Source organism: Trachypithecus francoisi, unplaced genomic scaffold (genome assembly GCF_009764315.1).
Source record: "Trachypithecus francoisi isolate TF-2019V2 unplaced genomic scaffold, Tfra_2.0 Contig00388, whole genome shotgun sequence".
Taxonomy (NCBI): Eukaryota; Metazoa; Chordata; class Mammalia; order Primates; family Cercopithecidae; genus Trachypithecus; species Trachypithecus francoisi.
The window spans coordinates 25,417-41,257 of record NW_022680610.1 but is presented as its reverse complement, the minus strand read 5'-3'; positions in this window follow the sequence as shown (position 1 = coordinate 41,257).

The window sequence follows — 15,841 nt, the reverse complement described above, 5'->3', positions numbered from 1 at the left end:
ATAACTGCAGAACTGCCCTGAGCTGCTACTCTGGTCACACTGTCTATAGGGTAGCCCTGCTCTGCAAGGAGCAGTCCCTCTGCTGTTGCTGTAGGCCACTGCTCACAATAAAAGTTGGCATCTAGGCCAGGTGTGGTGGCTCATGCCTATAATTCTAGCACCCTGGGAGGATGAGGTGGGCAGATCACTTGAGACCAAGAGTTCAAAACCAGCCTGGCCAACATGGTGAAAACCCACCTCTACTAAAAATACAAAAAAATTAGCTGGGTGTTTTGACACGCACCTGTATTCCCAGCTACTCAGGAGGTTGAGGTGGGAGAACCACTTGAACCCAGGAGGCAGAGTCTGCAGTAAGCCACTGCGCTCCAGCCTAGGTGACAGAGTGAGACCCTGTCTTGAAAAAACAGTTGGCCTCTAACTCCTTCCGTTTGCCCTTGAATTATTTCCTAGGTGAAGCCAAGGACCCGCTTAGGCTAGGCCCCAGTTTTGGGGCTTACCTGCCCTGCATCAACACCAGAAACTTAACCCTTTGGGAACCTTGATCTTGGACTTTGTAGCCTCTAGAACCAGGAGAAAATCATCTGTATTACTGGGCTACCCAGTCTATGGTATTCTGTTGTAGCCTGAGGCGACTAAGACATTGAGCCAGAATCACTCGAATGTTGTTACCTGCTTGGCCCCTTCATGGCATTTCAGTTTGTAACTCTTGGTTTACGTGATCATGAAGCCAAAACTGGTTAGGAAGGAAGCAAACTCAAGACAGATTTAAAAAAAAAAAAAAAAGGCTGAGCACCGTGGCTCATGCCTATAATCCCAGCACCTTGGGAGGCCAAGGTGGGCAGATCACCTGAGGTCAGGAGTTCAAGACCAGTCTGGCCAACATGGTGAAACCACATCTCTACTAAAACTACAAAAATTAGCCAGGCGTGGTAGTGGGCACCTGTAATCCCAGCTATTCGAGAGGGAGGCAGGAGAATCGCTTGAACCTGGGAGGTGGAGGTTGCAGTGAGCCAAGATCATACCACTGCACTCCAGCCTGGGTGACAGAGCAAGACTCTCTCTCAAACAATAAAATAAATAAATAAAATAAATAAAAGACCCAAGCACGCTGGCTCACACCGGTAACCCCACACTTCGGGAGAAAGAGGCAGCAGGATTGCTTGAGCACAGGAGTTTGAGACTGGCCTAGGTAACATGGCAAGATCACATCTCAGTAAAAAAGAATATTTTAAAAACAGAATAATAGGGCTGGGCATGATGGCTCATGCCTGTAATCCCAGTACTTTGCAGCACTTTGGGAGGCTGAGGCGGTGTATCACCTGAGGCCGGGAGTTCGAGATCAGCCTGACCAATATGGAGAAACCCCATCTCTCCTAAAAATACAAAAATTAGCTGGGCATGGTGGTGGTGCCTGTAATCCCAACTACTCAGGAGGCCGAGGCAGGAGAATCGCTTGAACCCAGAAGGCGGAGGTTGCAGTGAGCCAAGATTGTGCCATTGCACTCCAGCCTGGGCACAAGGGTGAAACTCTGTCTTAAAAAAAAAAAAAAAAAAAAGATCTTGCCTCTGAAGATGAAAGAACAGAGGAAATTGGAGTAAGGAAGCAAGAAAGTTGAGAGGGGCTAAGGTTATAGGTCAGAGAGTTGAAGCCTGGGAGCTAGGATTTCAGTCATGTAACTGGTCCAGGGTCTGGGAAGCTCCTTTGCATGGTTATGGGTGGAGGCTGCTATAGATGGAAAGGTCACTGGAGTTGAAGAGATTGGGGGAAGATGCAGCTTAGATGTTACTGCTAGCCAGCATGATGGAAAGGAAGATACAAACCGAGGTGCCCAAACCATAAATGAACATGGAGGAATGGGTGGAAAGTTGGGGGATGATGGAGTTGAGGTGCACAATGGGGTCTCACAGCTCGATAACATGGGCCTCAAAAGAAAAAGATTGTATATAAGGTTGGAGGAGCACAAATGTGGGAGCAGCATGGGAGCCATGAGAACTCCACCCTCCTTTTTTCAGCACTGTAACCACCCAAACCTCCTAATTCAGTGACCCTCTTCCCTAGAGATAGTGTCCCCTAAGGCGAGGACAATTCTGTTCCATTCTTTTTTGTGCATTTTTAACTACATTGCTAATCACAAAGTCTTAATCTAACAATATGTTTCATCATTTCTTTTATTGTTCTTTAATTTGCACACAAGGGGAAAGGAATGAGGCAGGGAATAAATGTGACTTTTTACAACTGTGACAATCAAATATTCCAGATTTTTAAGAACAGTGCGTATTTCAGGTATTCAGTACCTTTATTAAAACTCTGGGAGGGGCGCAATGGTTCACGCCTATAATCTCAGCACTTAGAAAGGTAAAGGCAGGAGGATTGCTTGAGGCCAGGAGTTTGAGATCAGCCTGGGCAACATAGCGACACTCCATCTCTACCAAAAATAAATTAGCCAGGTCTGGTGGTGCACACCTGTAATCCCAGTTACTCAGGAAGCTGAGGCAAGAGGATCACTTGGGCCCAGGTGGTGAAGGCTGCAGTGAGCTATGATCACACCATTGCACTCCAGCCTGGATGACAGAGGGAGAACTTATTTCCAAAAAAAAATTGGACAGGTGCGGTGGCTCACGCCTGTAATCCTAACACTTCAGGAGGCTGAGGAGGGCAGATCATGAGGTCAGGAGTTCGATATCAGCCTAACCAACATGGTGAAACTCCATCTTTACTAAAAATACAAAAATTAGCCAGGCGTGGTGGTGCACACCTGTAATCCTAGCTACTCAGGAGATTGAGCTGGGAAGGGGAGGTTGCAGTGAGCTGAGATCACACCACTGCACTCCAGCCTGGGAGACAGAGCAAGACTCCATCTGAAACAAAGAAAAATTTTAAAAATAAATAAATAAAATTTTAAAAATGAGCTGGGGTGGTGAGTCATGCTTATAATCCCTGCATGTTGGGAGGCAGAGGTGGAAGGATCATTTGAGCCCAGGAGTTGGAGACCAGCCTGGGGAACATAGTGAGACCTGTCTCTACAAAAATCATTAATATAATTAAAATTTTAAAATGTGTATTAGGTAATATGTCCTGGATTTTTGGTTTGCAATATATGGTTTTGTTTGTTTGTTTGTTTTGAGACACAGTCTCACTCTGTCAGCCAGGCTGGAGTACAGTGGCAGAAACTCAGCTCACTGCAACCTCTGCCTTCTGGGTTCAAGTGATTCTCCTGCTACAGCCTCTCGAGTAGCTGGGATTACAGGCATGCACCACCACACCCAGCTAATTTTTGTACTTTTAGTAGAGACGGGATTTCTCCATGTTGGTCAGGCTGGTCTTGACTTCCTGACCACAGGTGGCCCACCCAGCTCGGCCTCCCAAACTGCTGGGATTACAGGCATGAGCCACCACGCCTGGCCTGGTTATTATTTTCATAACAGCTCCAAGGAGTGACCCACTGGGGATGGATATTATGTGTTTAAAGTTTGAATTAGAATCTCTAGAGTTCCCAAAGAGCAATCCGGTATGCCTTTCCCAACTGAACGTTTCCATCACTGATCAGTGGCTAAGCGAGGCCTCAGGCAGGCTGAGACATGCTTAACGTGGGAGCAGCAAGGAGCAGAACCCTGTGGGGAAAAAAAAAGGTTGGGACTGTGTATCAGCCCATCCTCTTTTAACTTTTTTTTTTTTTTTTTTTGAGATGGAGTCTTGCTCTGTTGGCTAGGCTGGAGTGCAATGGCACGATCTCGGCTCACTGTAACCTCTGCCTCTCAGGTTCAAGCAATTCTCCTTCCTTAGCCTTTGGAGTAGCTGAGATTCCAGGCATGCACCACCAAGCCCTGCTAATTTTTGTATTTTTAGTAGAGGAGGGGTTTCGCCATGCTGGCCAGGTTGGTCTCAAACGCCTGACCTCAGATGATCCACCCGCCTGAGCTTCCCAAAGTGCTGGGGTTACAGATGGGAACCACCACACCCGGTCCCAAGACAGCTCATTCTTGAAGAGAGTTCATCAGCATTAAACATGTAGTTATTCAAAATGAAGTCAGAAAATAAAGACTAATAGCCAGAATGAATGAGTCTACCCGCAGAGCAGGTTGGATTTTCAGGGGAGTTAAGTTAAAAGAGTCAGGCCAGGCTGGGTGCAGTGGCTCACGTGTATAATCCCATCACTTCGGGAGGCCGAGGGGGGAGAATCACTTTAACCCAGGAGTTTGAGACCAGCCTGGGAAATATGGCAAAAACCCCATCTCTACAAAAAATACAAAAATTAGCCAAGTGTGGTGGCATGCACCTTGTTCCTAGCTACATGGGAGGCTGAGGCAGGAGGATCTCTTGAACCCGGGAAGTCGAGGCTGCAGTGAGCCAAGTTCATGGCCCTGTACTCCAGCCTGGGTGACAGAGCAAGATACTGCCTAAAAAAATAAAAATAAAAAGAGGCTAGAGCTAGCCTGGCCACCATGGTGAAAACCCATCTCTACAAAAAACACAAAAATCAGCTGGATGTGGTGGTGTGCACCTGTGGTCCCAGGTACTTGGGAGGCTGAGGCACAAGAATCGCTTGAACCCAGGAGTCAGAGGTTGCAGTGAGCCAGGATTGATTGTGTCACTGCACTCCAGCCTTGGTGACAGAGTCAAACCTCGTCTCCAAAAAAAGAAGCCAGAGATAAAGGAAGGAAGTTGTTCATGGAATAGGAAGCAGGTAGAGTAGGTATCGTTTCAGAGACCTGGAGTATACAAGAAGGTACGGGTTCTGTAGAACTCAGCAGTGTCAGGCAAGAGGGTCTTGTTTCAGCTGTCCTGGACCCAGGTTTACTCTTTAAGCCCCTTCCTCATAAGGGTAAATAATGCCTTTAACACACAATTGCCCTTCCACTTTGGTCTTCTGGATAACCATGACTTTTATCCCCACTCAGGCCTGGTTCCAGGTTAACTCTCTCGACGAGCAATGAGCTGACTTATCAATTCACCAACATCTTTTTATTAACAACTTACAAAGTTTAAAGCACTTCATGTTTTGCTGAGGCTGCCAAATGTTCAAAGTATTTTGAAGCAGGAAAATTTTGGGGACAGGAAAAGTATATTATGATTTTCCCCCCAAGGTTATTCCCTTCTTTAATTTATTTGAAATATATATTCAGAAAAGTATTATATATACAGTTTAACAAATGGTTATGAAGCAAACATCTGTTCCAGTAGCATCAGTACTCACACTAAGTCCTTTGACTCTCTTCTTTCTAGATTGTAACACCCTTCCCACTCCTTGGATAACTTTTTTTTTTTTTTTTTGAGACAGTGTCTGGTTCTGGCACCCAAGCTGGAGGGTGTGGCATGACCATGGCTCACTGCAACCTCAACCTCCTGGGCTCAAGTGATCCTCCCACCTCAGCCTCCTGAGTAGCTGGGACTATAGGCACGCACCACCACCACCCAGAAAATTGTTGTTGTTGTTTTTTTTTTTGAGACGGAGTCTCGCTCTGTCGCCCGGCTGGAGTGCAGTGGCCGGATCTCAGCTCACTGCAAGCTCCGCCTCCCGAGTTTACGCCATTCTCCTGCTCAGCCTCCCGAGTAGCTGGGACTACAGGCGCCCGCCACCTCGCCCGGCTAGTTTTTGTATTTTTTAGTAGAGACGGGGTTTCACCGTGTTCGCCGGATGGTCTCGATCTCCTGACCTCGTGATCCGCCCGTCTCGGCCTCCCAAAGTGCTGGGATTACAGGCTTGAGCCACCGCGCCCGGCCTGTTTTTTTTTTTGAGACGGAGTCTCGCTCTGTCGCCCGGGCTGGAGTGCAGTGGCCGGATCTCAGCTCACTGCAAGCTCCACCTCCTGGGTTTGTGCCATTCTCCTGCCTCAGCCTTCTGAGTAGCTGGGACTACAGGTGCCCGCCACCTCGCCTGGCTAGTTTTTTGCATTTTTTAGTAGAGATGGGGTTTCACCGTGTTAGCCAGGATGGTCTCGATCTCCTGACCTCGTGATCTGCCCGTCTCAGCCTCCCAAAGTGCTGGGATTACAGGCTTGAGCCACTGCGCCCGGCCAAAGAAAAAATTTTTAAAATTTCTGTCTCAAGATCTAATTCAGCATCATACATTGCATTTACTTGTCAATGTAGTCACCTTTAATATGCAATAGTTTTTTTGGTCTGTCTGATTTTCATAACCTTGATGACACTTTTGAAGGTTACAGGCCACTTATTATGTACAATGTCCCTCAGTATGAGTTTGCATAGTATTTCCTCACAATTAGATTCAGGTTATGCATTTTTGGCAGGAATATCCAGAAGTGATGCTGTGTACTTCTCCATATATATTACCAGGAAAAATAATAACCATTTGGTGGGGAGGTGCTTTTGAGACTATATACATATCTTGTTTTTAATCAAATTTTTACTTATTGATTTTAGTAACAATTGATTATTCCGGCCTGAAACAATTATAACTTTGGTGGTTGATAAACAGTGATATATATTGTTTTTTGTTTTTATTTGACATGGAGTCCTGCTTTGTTGCCCAGGCTGGAGTGCAACGGTGCGATTTTGACTCACTGCAGCCTCTACCTCCTGGGTTCAAGAGAGCTATAAAACTTGTTTAATTTATTTTTAAAAAATGTTTCTAAAAGATAAAAAATGTTTTTACCTGGAAATCGAGTAAACAAGTTATCTGTATTTGTAAGAAAGTCTATGGAATGTCTCATAAAAATCTATGGTGGCAGGACACGGTGGCTCACACCTGTAATCCCAGCACCTCGGGAGGCCGAGGAGGGTGGATCACCTGAGGTCAGGAGTTCGAGACCAGCTTGGCCAACGTGGCAAAAACCCATCTCTACTAGAAATACAAAAATTCTCCAGGCGTGGTGTTGGGCGCCTGTAATCTCCACTACTCAGGAGGCTGAGGCAGGAAAATCGCTTGAAGAGGCAAAGGTTGCGGTTGCAGTGAGCCAAGATCACGCCACTGCACTTCAGCCTGGGTAACAGAGTGAGACTGTCTTAAACAAAGAAAGAAAAGAAAAGAAAAAGAAAAAAAAACAGAAAAAAAGGCTATGCTAAGACCCTGGTTTCTGAAGTCCCACAGTTCCTCTAGTAAATGTTCTGGCTGTGTAGTAACCACATGCATGCGTTTACCACAGTCTATCCAACCAACCTCCTTTGCTTGGACATTTGAGTCGTTTACAAGATTTTGCAATTACAGATAATCAGTGATGAATCAACCTACACATACGTATTTTCCTGTTGTTGAGGTATATGTATGTTCAGGGTCAATTCCTACAAGTAGGATTGCTCAATAGAAGAGTAGATACATATGTGGGGTTTTTTTTGTTTGGTTGTTTGGTTGTTTTGTTGTTTTGCTTCTGAGATGGAGTCTCATTCTGCTGCCCAGGCTGCAGTGCAGTGGCACATTCTCGGTTCACTGCAATATCCACCTCCTGAGCTCAAGCCATCCTTCCACTTCAGCCTCCCGAGTCGCTGAGATTACAGGCGCACACTACCTTGCCTGGCTAATTTTTGTACTTTTAGTAGTGACAGGGTTTTGTCATGTTGGCCAGGCTGGTCTTGAACTCCTGGGCTTCGGTGATCTTCCTGCCTCCCAAAGTGCTAAGATTACAAGGCGTGAGTCAGTAGGTCCAGCCTCATTTGGCCATTCTGGTTTTTTTTTTCTAATTTAAGGTGACTTTTCACTTTTTCACATGCTTTTTGAAAGATATTTTCTTTTCCTTTAGCTTTGTAGGTTTTTGGGGAGACTTTTCAATAGCAGAAAACCTTTAATTTCCTGACTTCTGCAATAATTTTGTATGGATGTTGGCTACTTTATTCCAAATCATTCAATTCATAAAATTCTTAATTTGAGTGGCCTTGTCAGTTGTGCCCTCTTTTGTGCAATTTAAAGATCTTTATTGATGGGGTGGGGGATAAACTTGGCGTTTTCTCGTTTCTCTTTCTTTTTCAATCCTCCTTTTCCTTTTGCCACCCCTCCTTATAACTGATTCTCTCCCAGAAACACTTTCTATGAGGCTGCCACTCCTGGTACCACACTTTTTTTTTTTTTTTTTTTGAGACAGAGTCTCACTCTGTCACCCAGGCTGGAGTTCAATGGCGTGATCTCAGCTTACTGCAACCTCTGCCTCCCGGGTTCAAGCAATTCTCTGCCTCAGCCTCCCAAGCAGCTGGGATTACAGCTGTTCTTGGCTAATTTTTGTATTTTTAGTAGAGATGGGGGTGAAACCATGTTGGCCAGGCTGGTTTCGAGCCCCTGACCTCAGGTGATCTGCTTGCATTGGCCTCCCAAAGTGCTAGGATTATAGGCATGAGCCACCATGTCTGGCCTATATGCTTTTCTTAATACACAGATACATTTCAGTATCTAGTCATGATGAAAACCATTGAAAACTAGCAATAGAAAGGACACTGGAGTTGAGTGTTGAGAATGGCCACAAGATTAGCAAAGGTAATGTATTGGGCCAGGTGTGGTGGTTCATGCCTGTAATTCCTGCACTTTGGGAGGCTGAGGCAGGAGGATCCGTTGAGCCCAGAAGTTCGAGACCAGCCTGGGCAACAAAGTGTGACTTTGTCTTCACAAAAAATAAACAACATTAGCTAGGCAGGATGGCGCGCACCTGTGGTCCCAGTTACTTGGGAGGCTGAGGTGTGAAGGTTGCTTGAGCCGGAGAGGTAGAGGCTGCAGTGAGCCAAGATCACGCCACTGCACTCCAGCCTGGGTGACAGAGTAACATACTATACATTAGTGGCCTTTAGATTGTGTCATCAATTTGAAAGTCAATGCCAAATTTGAGAAAATTGAGAAGCATCTTTTTAAAAATGGAGAATAAGACAATAAATACTAGTTTTTATGCTGCTACTGCTCAATATAGTATTGGTGATCTTGGCATGGCAATAAATAAAGAAGTAAGAAATAAGATATTTGACCAGGCGCTGTGGCTCACGCCTGTAATCCCAGCACTTTGGGAGGTCAGAGTGGATGGATCAGCTGAGGTTGGGAGTTTGCAACCAGCCTGACCAACATGGAGAAACCCCATCTCTACTAAAAATACAATATTAGCAGGTCGTGGTGGCGCATACCTGTAATCCCAGCTACTTGGCAGGCTGAGGCAGGAGAATTGCTTGAACCTGGGAGGCGGAGGTTGTGGTGAGCCAAGATTGTACCATTGCACTCCAGCCTGGGCAACAAGAGCGAAACTCCATCTCAAAAAAAAGAAAAGAAAAGAAAGAAAGAAATACGGTATTTTACATAAGGATTAGAATGAAATTAAAACCATTATTTGAAGATAATGGCTTAAACAGAAACTCTGCAAATCCTTAGAATAACGAAGTTCAGGCCAGGTGTAGTGGCTTGTGCTTGTAATCCCAGTGCTTTGGGAGGCTAAGGTGGGAGGATTGCTTGAGCCCAGGAGTCTGAGACAAGCTGAGGCAACATAATGAGATCCCATCTCTACAAAAAATTTAAAAATGAGCCAGGTGTGGTGGTGCATGCCTGTAGTCCTAGCTATTTGGGAGGCTGAGGTGGGAAGGTCACTTGAGCCTGAAGAATTCAAGGCTACAGTGTTATGATCATGCCACTGCATTGCACTCCAGCCTGGGAGACAGAGCAAGACCCTGAGACCCTGTCTCAAAAAACAAAATAAAAAACCCTCACTAAATTGAACATGACATCAACATTCAATAGCCATTCCCCTTCTCCTTTGCTAATAAAATTCCAGTTTCTTTGTGTTCTATCCCAGGATCATGATTTATCTAAACTGGCCATTCTGGGTCAATAAGTTTGGCTAAAAATAAATAATATCGAAACTGGTCACAGCAAACCTATTCTTTTTTTTTACTTTTTTTTTTTGAGACGAAATCTCTCTCTGTCGCCTAAGTTGGAGTGCAGCGGCATGATCTTGGCTCACTGCAACTTCTGCCTCCTGGGTTCAAGCAATTCTCTGCCTCAGCCTCCCAAGTAGCTGGGATTACAGGCACCAAGCCTGGCTAATTTTTTTTATTTTTAGTAGAGATAGGGTTTCACCATCTTGGCCAGGCTGGTCTTGAACTCCTGACCTCGCATTCCACCCACCTTGGCCTTCTAAAGTGCTGGATCTGTCACTCAGGCTGGAGTGCAATGGTGCGATCACAGCTCACTGCAGCCTCAACCTCCCCAGGCTCAGAGGATTCTCCCACCTTAGCCTCCCAATTAGCTGGGATTAAAGGCATGTGCCACCATGCCCAGCTAATTTTTCTATATTTTTTGTAGAGACAGGGCACCCCTTATCGCTTCTTGGCCTTTTGGCTAAGATCAAGTGAGACACGGCACCCCTACCTTGCCCAGGCTGGTCTTGAACTCCTGGCTTCAAAGGATCCTCCTCCTTCAGCCTCCCAAAGCACTGGGTCTATGATTCCCTTTCGTATTCAAACTTAATTCTGCATTTTCAAGGACTTGAATTTTCAAGTACAGTTTTTTCTTTCCCTGAATTTAATCCTCAGTTCCTCTCACCTCCTGGGAGGGTAGGGGGTGGGGATGAAAAGTCCCAACCCTCTGCCTTGCTCTTGGGCTGCCAGCCTGCACCCTGAAGCTACCTAGGGAATGCCAGCTACCAGTCAATTTGTTTGCATACAAAAATATATCACTTTGGAATTTCTGGGTGTATATGAAGAAATGAGGTCAAAGACCAAATATATATATTTCACTGTATCATGCTTACAAACTTTTGTTTACTGTTTCCCTTCTCCTACTGGATTATAAACCTTTGAGGGTGGGGACTGTGAGTTATTTATCTTTATATTCCCAGTGTCAAGGGTGTGTAGCTATAATGGGAATGAATCTCAAAGTTTCTTGACTAAATGACAAGAAGAATCATAGTTGCATGAACTAAATTCATTATTCTCAGTCCTTAAGGTAAATGATTATATTGATATTATGCATTTGCTTACTCTTTTTTGCAAGAGGAGAGGGAGAAAGAGGAGGGAGGGAGGGACGGAAGGAAGGAAGAAAGGAAGGAAGGAAGGAGAAAAGAGAGAAAGGAAAGACAGAAAAGAAAGAAAAAGAGAAAGAAGGAAGGGAGAGTGAAGGAAGGGAAAGGAAGCAAAGAAAGAAGAAAGAAGGAAGGAAGGAAAGAAAGAAAGAGAAGAGAAGAGAAGAAAAGAAAAGGAGGAGGAAGGAAGGAAGAGAGGGAGGGAGGGAGGAAGGAAGGAAGGAAGGAAAGAAGAAAAGAGAGGGAGGGAGGGAAATGAAGGGAAGAAATAAAAAGAAAAGGAGGGAGGAAGGAAGGAGGGAGGGAAGGAAGGAAGAAAGGAAAGAAGGAGGGAGGGAGGAAGAAAGGAAAGAAGGAGGGAGGGAGGGAAGGAAGGAAGAAAGGGAAGAAGGAGGGAGGGAGGGAAATGAAGGGAAGAAATAAAAAGAAAAGGAGGGAAGAAAGGAGGGAGGGAAGGAAGGAAGGGAAAGGAGGAGGGAGGGACATGAAGGAAAGAAGGAAGGAAGGAAGGAAGGAAGAAAGAAAGAAAGAAAGAAAGAAAGAAAGAAAAGAAAAAAGAAAAGAGAGGGAGGGAGGGAGGAAGAAAGGAATGAAGAATAAAGAAGAAAGAAAAGAAAGGAAGTAAGAAAGAAGAAAAGAGAGGGAGGGAGGGAGGAAGAAAGGAATGAAGAATAAAGAAGAAAGAAAAGAAAGGAAGTAAGAAAGAAGAAAAGAGAGGGAGGGAGGGAGGCAGGCAGGAAGGAAGGAAGAGAGGGAGGGAGGCAAGGGAGGAAGAAAGGGAAAGAAGGAGGGAGGGAGGGAAATGAAAGAAAGAAAGAAAATAAAGAAAATAAAAATTAAAAAACCATAAGGTTAAAGTAAACCCTTTTTCTTCATACAGATTAAACACACGACTTCAAATTGCAGCTTTGCTTCTTTTTTTTTTTGAGACAGAGTCTCGCTCTATCGCCCAGGCTGGAGTGCAGTGGCCGGATCTCAGCTCACTGCAAGCTCTGCCTCCCCTCTGGACTGATCTTGGCTCACTATAACATCCACCTCCCGGGTTCAAGCAATTCTCCTGCTTCAGCCTCCCGTTGGCGGGGACTACAGGCACATGCCACCACGCCTGGCTAATTTATTTTGTATTTTAGTAGAGACGGGGTTTCATCGTGTTGCCCAGGCTGGTCTCATGAGCTCAGGCAATCTGCCAGCTTCAGCATCCCAAAGTACTAGCATTATAGGCCTGAGTCACCGCACCTGGCCACCCCCTGGGTTTTAAGTGATTCTCCTGCCTCAGCCTTCCAGGTAGCAGGGATTACAAGCATGGGCCACCACGCCCAGCTAATTATTGTATTTTTTAGTAGAGAGGGGGTTTCATCATGTTGGTCAGGCTGGTCTTGAACTCCTGGCCTCAAGTGATCCGCTCACCTCGGCCTCCTAAAGTGCTGGGATTACAGGCCTGAGCCACCGCGCCTGGCCCAGAGATGTTTGGATACAGGCATGCAATGTGAAATAAGCACATCAGGGAGATTGGAGTATCCATCCACTCAAGAATTTATCCTTTGATTTACAAGTAATCCAGTTGCATTCTTTTTTTTCTTTTTTTTTGAGATGGAATTTCACTCCTGTTGCCCAGGCTGGAGTGCAACCTCCGCCTTCTGGTTTCAAGCGATTCTCCTGCCCAAGCCTCCTGAGTAGCTGGGATTACAGGCATACAGCCACTATGCCCTGCTAATTTCGTATTTTAAGTAGAGACGGGTTTTTCCATGTTGGTCAGGCTGGTCTCAAACTCCCGACCTCAGGTGATCAGTCCGCCTCAGCCTCCCAAAGCGCTGGGATTACAGGCATGAGCCACTACGCCTGGCTGACTAGTTTTAAAAAATTTTGTATCAGTATGAACTCATAGATGGTAACATATGCAGTATATTTCAGTCTACTGAAATTTTTCATTTTTATGCTCAAATCATCCCATCTTTGGCAAGTAGGAGCCAGTTTGGTTCTTAAGTCATTCTGAATGACCCTAGTACCCTGGTATTCTTTTATTTATTTATTTTACTTATATATTTGAGTTTTGCATTTTGATATAAGACGTCTCAGACTCACAGAAAGGCCTTTTGAGATAGCAAGACAAATTTGGTGGATTTAATTTCAGCCAAAGGAAGAGAATGTCAGCTGTTCTCTCCTCACGCCCAGAAACTTGAAAGAAACCAGGACAATTGTGAAGGCAGTTTTCTCACTGAAAAGAAGTGCACGTTGGTGGTGAGACAGTCAAATGAGGATTCTAACCTGTGGACTGCATTGGTTGTCACTAGAGGGGGTACATACAGTATTTATTCAAAGACGTCCAAGCCTGTAATCCCAGCACTTCGGGAGGCCGAGGCGGGAAGATTGCTTGAGCCCAGGAGTTTGAAACCAACCTGGGTCAAACAGTGATACCTCATCTCTAGAAAAAAATTAAAAAATGGGGTGGGAAGATCGCTTGAGCCCAAGGGGTTGTGGCTGCAATGAGCCATAACTGAACAACTGTACCTGGGTGACAGAGTGAGACTGTGCCTAAACAAAAAAAATTAAAAAAAAAAAAAAGGAAAGACAATTCTAACATCCAATTCTAACATCTGTAAGCGTATCTGTCCAAGCACAGAGCTAAACTAAAAACACAGAAAGGGGCTGGGTGCAGTGGCTCACGCCTGTAATCCCAGCACTTTGGGAGGCCAAGGCGGGTAGATCACCTGAGGTCAGGAGTTTAAGACCAGCCTGACCGACATGGTGAAACCCTGTCTCTACTAAAAATATAAAATTAGTCAGGCGTGGTGGCGCATGCCTGTAATCCCAGCTACTTGGGAGGCTGAGGTAGGAGAATTGCTTGAACCTGGGGAGGTGGATGTTGCGGTGAGCCAAGATCGCACCACTGCACTCCAGCCTGGGCAATGAGAGCAAAACTCTTGTCTCAAAAAATCAAACACACAGGAAGGAAAGGGCATAATAAAAAGGAAGGAGTAGTAACTGATTTGCTCCAGACGACCACCAGAGTAAATGCCAGAGAATAGGCAAGTAGGCAAAGTAAAAGAAAACTTTATTTACAACCCAATGTGAAGGAGGGGCGAGGTTCACCGGTCCCTGGCGGTGGAGGCCCACGAAGTCGCGTTCTCGGGCGAGGTTCCTAGGTCCGCGCACGAGCAGGGGTCAAGGAACTTCGCACCGAGCGCCCGCCGGGAGCGGCTTTTATATCCTGGGCCCTGGAGTGGGCGGGCAGTGGGCGTGACATAGGCGGGTCAGGGGCGGAGCGGTAGGCGTGGCTAGGCGGGTTCCGGTTTTTCTCCCTCGGAGGTCGGGTTGCACCTGCGCAGTCAACCGGTGTCTTTCCCCGGCGGGCGCAGGAAAGTTAACAATGAAGAACCCAGAAATGCGCCATTTTAGTCCCTTTGTTCTTTTTGTTCCCTCCCTCCCTCCATCCAGACAGTAACCACAGGGGATCCATGTTGGAGTATTCAGATCAGCCTCCTTTTCATTAATCATAAATCCCCTGGTGCTCTCTCCTGTTGGCTTTTCATGCACCTTCAAATCACGTATGGGGGTGTGAGAAAGACAGTTAAAAAAGGAAAGGTTTGCTATTCCACCGTTAGGGGTGAGGGAGATACTTAGCCAAGTGATGACTAGTAATAAGCTCTAGAACTGTGGGCCGTTTTATCCATGTTCATTGTTTCATATTCTTCTGGACCCACAAGATCGCACTTGAGGATCTACCACAGCAAAACCATACCAACGTATTTAGAATAAAAGAATCATCCACAGGGTCAGATTAATGATGCATCTTTCTGGCCTAACAGTGTCTCTTTGATGGGTATAGAGATAAGGGGACTATGGCTACTCCATCATGATTGTATTATTCAATTAATAATGGCTACCACTTGGAAATGCTTCCTGTGCCCCAGGGCACTGTGCTCATCACTTTACATCTCATTTCATCTATAAGACTCTATACAACTTCATCTTCACTTTACAGATGAAGAAACTGAACTTTAAGTTACATAACCTGCTGAGTGTGTACTATCACATGTGCTGAAGCTGGGATTCACCAAGCGGCCAAAAAACCCAGGTTCCCTTACCATTGCTATGTAAACCTATAGACTGATGTATTTTAAATCAGTTTCTATTTTTCCAACCTTGTAAGTTTGAAAAGCTGTACTCTGCACTGATTTAGCACTGGTGGCTGCTTAAAAATTGCCTTGCCCTCCCCGCCAAAATACCCTAATTACTGGTGTCATCCTCTCTATTCCGAGAATTTTCTCTTAAGACTCCCGCTCTGTGTGTTTGCTTGGGAAGGCAGAGCCCTGTCCTCATCTCCCCATCTATGCTTTCTTCATTCTAAGCCCTTTCCTATGTACTTCATGTTCCAGGTGGCTCCACCTCCACCATGAGCCAGAGCCAATGATGCTCATGGCCCCAACCACACTTTAAGATAGAGATTGCCCTGTAAGGTAAATCAGTTAAAATCAACCTCTCCTGCCCTGAGTTGATAGGTAGGGTTAGGGTTGCCAGATGTCACAAAGTTACAGGATGCTCAGTTGTAGGGTATATCCCTTATTCTATAAGGGTTATAGTAAAAAATATTCATTATGTGAAATTCAAATATAACTGGGTATCAGGTATTCTATGTGGCAACCCTTGGTAGGGGAGTACGGGTAAGGCAAAAGATTAGAAGATTTGCAGGCTCCAAGGTTTCTGCATCTCGACGGGACACTAGAAAGGAAGGCTTCTGGGCCTTTCTGGCTCTGGGAATGAAGCGTGGAAAACCCTCCTTAGGCGGGCGCAGTGCTTCAAGCAGCCAAGTCCTGAATTCCGAGGGAAGAACCTCTGCCAGAGCCCTGCTCTGGACTCTAGGGTCAGCAGAGTTCAAAACGACCTGCATCGTCTGGTGCTTAGC